General features: G+C 37.4%; 1 pseudogene; it reads right to left on the bottom strand.

The window, feature by feature from the left end:
• Positions 1-1352: 1352 nt before the first annotated feature.
• Positions 1353-1470, bottom strand: LOC148373701 (U2 spliceosomal RNA; annotated as a pseudogene).
• Positions 1471-5190: the final 3720 nt, after the last annotated feature.

Genomic DNA, 5190 nt, shown 5'->3' with positions numbered 1-5190 from the left:
GGGTCGGCTTCAACCCGTGGGTCGGGCTGGATTTTTTTAGGCCTGATCTCTCCTCTAGTGTTGAGCCACATCGACAATGTATGTGCTCCAGGAAAGCCTTCGACTGCATTCAAATTGACAAGAAAACAAAAACACAGACAAAGCAATTTAGCATGGAAAATGGCTATAACTTGTTTTCCTTTCATTGAACCTATGCCATATGGAGTACTGAACAATATAGTTTACATGTACACAAAGATCTATTTATTGCCTTTTTTCACTGGTTATCAAATGCAATGTTTACAAAAGTTGAAAATCTACAGCTTTGATTAACAATTGACAGAGCAGAAGGAAAAAAAAAGAAAGACAGAAAAAAGCTTACCTTGGTCCTGTCCACTTAACAACCAGAACACTCTTGACATTATTGTCATGTAATCAGATTTTATAAGAGGACATTTTGATAATCGTTACTCACATCTCATCATCACAGAAGAGAAATAATCAAACGTGCGAAATATAGTATAATCATGTTTGACAAAATTACATCTGGTCTCCCGAAGTCTAGAATCAAGTCACTTCAGCTGGTACAAAATGCCGCAGCGAGGCTTTTAACTAGGACAAAAAAGTACGATCACATAACACCGATTTTGGCTAACCTGCATTGGCTCCCAGTTAGCCATAGATGTGATTTCAAGGTTCTCTTAGTATTGTACAAAATCATACATGGACTTGCTCCCTCTTATCTTTCAGATCTGATTTGCCCCTACGTCCCGGTCCGAAGCCTACGATCTGAGAGTGCCGAACTTCTGGTGATCCCAAGAGCCAAGAAGTGTTCTGCTGGTTCGAGAGCGTTCTCCATCCGGGCACCGGTGCTGTGGAATGCTCTTCCCCCTGAGATCCAATCTGCAACCTCAGTGGAAATGTTTAAATCTAAACTTAAAACTCACTTTTACTCCATAGCATATGAATAACATACTCTTCTCGTCGGCTGAATAATAGTCTGTGTAATATAGTGTAATAATCTGTGAAGCCCTTTGAGACTCTTCGTGATTTAGGGCTATACAAATAAAAATGACTTGACTTGACTTGACATGTTTGCCTTCATTTTTGTCGTGTCATCTCACCCCTCATCTTTGATACTTTGTTTTCACTATTTAAACTTAAAATATGTTATTTTTCTTTTATGTGTGTTTATTTGATATCTACATGGGGTTTTGGGGTTTTTAAGGGTTATTGTTCTATCTTCGTTATTCATTATCCATTATCCGTTATCGGTCAGTTCATAGTACGCTACAAAGCCTAGGAGCCGGGACACTTACTCTCAGCCAAAAGGCCAAGCTAAGGTCCTAGCCCTAAAACCTTGCTGCAATCATTGCGAATGCACCGTTCCCGGAGGTACTGCAATACCGGGCCGATGCGTGGAGTGGACAGAGCAAGCTCTTATTCCATCTCCGGATTGCAAAAATAAAAAAACAAAGTGAGCCAAGTTAAGTTGACAATGTTTAACCTGTCGCTGTACTTGTTGTAGAGGTCAGCTTGATGCTTGCTCAAGGCGTTTTCGAGCGTGGTGCGCCAGTCTGATTCCTGAATTACCTCAGCCCTATCCACAAATTCCACATAACAACGTGAGCACAAATTCTGATCAGAAGAATGGTGGGCAGATAATCGTCTTCAACGTCTTTGACGTCAACTAGCGTTAGACACAATGGTACGAACATTTTCTAACTGTCTTGAGCATATCTGCGAGGATACTTGCCTTTCGGACAAGGACTTTTTTTCAGCTCTCCTAGGAGGAATACATCTCTTAGATTCAATTGAAAGCCCAACTTCAATGTTCCCTTTTGGTGATTTTGTCATAGGAGCAGTGAGGTATCAGGCAAACTTTGAAAGTCAACTTTCTGCGCTCTGTGTTTTGCTCAGTAGAGAGGTACCATAGGAGAGTCAAGACGCTGCCAATGGTCCTTGTTCAACAATAACATTTTGTGTGTGTTTGGTCAGGACTAACCTTGATAGAGCACACTCAGTACCATAAAATAGCCTGTAGCAGGCTTTTGACCTTGTTTGCATTTATAAATTGAATTGTGTGTGTGTAAAGTCAGTATAACGTATGGTACATGGTATTAATAATTAGTTTAACCTTCAAAGTTAATGTTTCTTATTAGTTGTGTGTCAATTCATTAATGTAACCTTGAAACAGTCTGTATTTTCTCTTAAAAATGTAAGGGCTTGACAATTCTTTTAAACATTTTACAGTTTTAAGTTTTATCGCTTCTAGTGCCTTTCTAAATAAGATTTATGCTTCTGTTTAGACTTAATGATTAATTGCACAAAGCTATTCCAAATATACTACAAGTGGCAGCCATACCAAAGAAATATGAAAATTATTGTTTTGAAATGAAGTTTCCCTTTTTTGGCATCTTCAAAGCCATCATTCATTGGAGGCGGTTGATGATGTTTACTAAGGATGATTGGTCTTCATTTACAGCCGTCAAATACTGAACATACTACCTTTGTAGGAACTAACTTGCCAAATTTTTACAAGGGAAGGTTGTGTAATATCCAACAGCTCCACAAAAAATATTCATTGTTTACAAACATGCCGGGTTTTGGTAGTTTTATAAATAAAGCAAGATTTGACAAGGAGTGGCTCTGTTTCCATCGTGGCTTGTCTGCAAAGCTGCCAGTTTTAGTGCTTAATCAAATGCTGTGTGATTGAGTCAGTAACTAATTTTTCAAAATCTAACAAATCACTTTACTTTTTGAAAAATACAGTGGTATCCCAGCTTCCGAACACCTCTGACTCCACTAAAAAAAAAAATGCTTTCCTTGTTGTGCAAATTTCGTTTTTTAAACAGACCATGTCGAGCCAAAAGAGCATTCGGGTAGCAGAATTGGCCGAGTCAAGCCGGACCAACTCTCCAGAACTGCTCGGGCTATTTATGAGGATTCGAAAAATAAAGTGCAGGTATGAGTGGCAAAGGGAATGTTGAGATAAATTAAATGGGCTTTTCTTTTAAAGACCGGGACAGCTGATTTGAAAACTTTGAGCAGGAACTGGTATCTGTAAGTTCGAAATATTGTCCCACTCATATGTTGCTGGTGTCCAGGGGAGTTAAGAAAACGCACACGAAAGGCTAAAGTGAGAACTGACACACCTGACAACAAAGTGCCTAATGGTAAACATAATCATTCTTGAATACGACAAAGACCAGAATGAAACAGGATGGCGGCAGGGTACGATTCCAGAACCATGACAGGACAAAGACACAGACTCACCATGCCCGACACAGAGGAGGTTGTGTGACTAGAAATTTTAGAGATGGTTTTTGGACCAAAAAGTTAAAGCGTCGGCTCTTTTTTCTGAGTTGAGCCGCAAAAGCCAGTTTTCCAAAAATAGTCCAAATTCCCATCGCTACAAGTATTTCCTCGGAAAACTTCAAACTCTTTGACATAACTTATTTTGATAGTAACAGAAATAGTTGCTTTCTCTGGTAAGCAGTTAGTTTTGCGATATAGTAATTTAGTTAATAACATAATGAGTAATTATAACTAATTACTTTTTAAAAATAAAGTGCCCAACACTGTATATCCCTGATACATTCATTTGCATGTTTAGGACTAAATTGATGGTTGAATAGATCTTCTATTGAAATGTGGACTTATCATATGGGCCAGAAAAGTTTAATGATTTATTCACAATTTTTTATGGCGAAAATAAATGCAGACCTCAACCTCCAATCTGTAACAGTTAAATTTAGAAAGCTGAGAAACCTCTATTTTTATTTTCACACTGCTCTAACAGATATTCCTTCTTTTTCTGTAGAGGTTGATGCAACTACAGAAAATGCATGGATAAAGCATGGCAATATCAGAATGGGTTTAAGACAAAAAGCCCAATATGTTTTGAAGGATGCTACTGTCATTTGCTATCAGTAGAAATTGACAACAATTTGTTGCTTTACTTGTGCCAATTGTTTTATCAATGTCCAATTCAATGGCTCGTTTTGGTTAAAACATTGGTGTTGACAATCGTGCCCGAGAGGGATCAAACGGCATGGGTAGTCAGTTAGTAGAAATGGAAGCCAATAAGTTGACTTAGTGCCTGTTATTAGTTGAGCTCTGCTAGACCATGTAATAGCCTCACAGTACAATGGGCAGTCACTTTTCCAAGAGACGACTTTGTCCACCGTGACATCCTGATTTGGATGGGATTCAGGATGCACCAAAACATCCGGCATGAATTGCTGTTTACTCTTTTTTTTAGGTGTTAAAGTGTTTGCATAAGTGCTGATTTTGCTCTTCAGCTCTGCAATTTTCTGTGCCCTCATCTTTTTAGCTCATTGCTGCCACACACCTTACCTCTTTGCCCTTTGCCTCAATTCGTCTCAGGTTAGCTTATTATTACCTCCAGTGGGGCCTCTGTTCATCCCAGTGGTAGGAAAACAAGTTAACAGATGTCAAAACATTCCCCTGAAAAGACCTTTTTTTTTTTCATTCCAGGCGAGGGACACTGCCATAAGATATAAGTCATAATGCTACATGAGGTGGTAGTAATATGCCTTCAATGTTAAATAAAAAATTGCGCCCTCTACCCCCAATCACATGTATTAGTCGAAAGCAGTGTTTTTTAACCTTTTTTGAGGAATGGTCCCTTTTTTCCACTGAAATAACCTCGAGACTTCCGTCTTTCAAAAACAATAATCATTAATTTTACGGTACCAGTTTCTTGTCGTTGTTTTTATAAATCTCAAATTATTATGTTGCCTATATTGACAGTACACAGTTTTTCTTATCATTTGTAGTTACTGTAGTTCACGAGGTAATGCAGGTTATCCATTTTGGTTAAAGATTTATTGTGATTTTAGATTTTACTATATTATCAAATTTTACGATACTTGAACATTGTTTTTCTCGAAACATAACAAAAATTATACTAACATGAGCAAAGATTTTCTGACACCGGAGTTAAACATAGTTTTACTATGTTCTAACAGTAAAAATAGAACTAAAACAATTAAAAAATGAAGGGAGCAAAATTAAGTTTTTTAATTCATATGATGTATTTATTTATTTATTTATGTTTGCAGTTCAATCATCAAAAAACAAGTTATTATACGTTTCTGTTGACTACCTCAAGAGCAGATAAATATTATATAAAAAGAAAAATGTATTTAGTATGATTTTTTTGCAGTGAAATAATACATTTTTTAA

This window comes from Urocampus carinirostris, chromosome 1, assembly GCF_059441175.1.
Source record: "Urocampus carinirostris isolate Australia breed hairy pipefish chromosome 1, RoL_Ucar_1.0, whole genome shotgun sequence".
Lineage (NCBI taxonomy): Eukaryota > Metazoa > Chordata > Actinopteri > Syngnathiformes > Syngnathidae > Urocampus > Urocampus carinirostris.
This window is presented reverse-complemented; position numbering and strand designations above follow the sequence as displayed.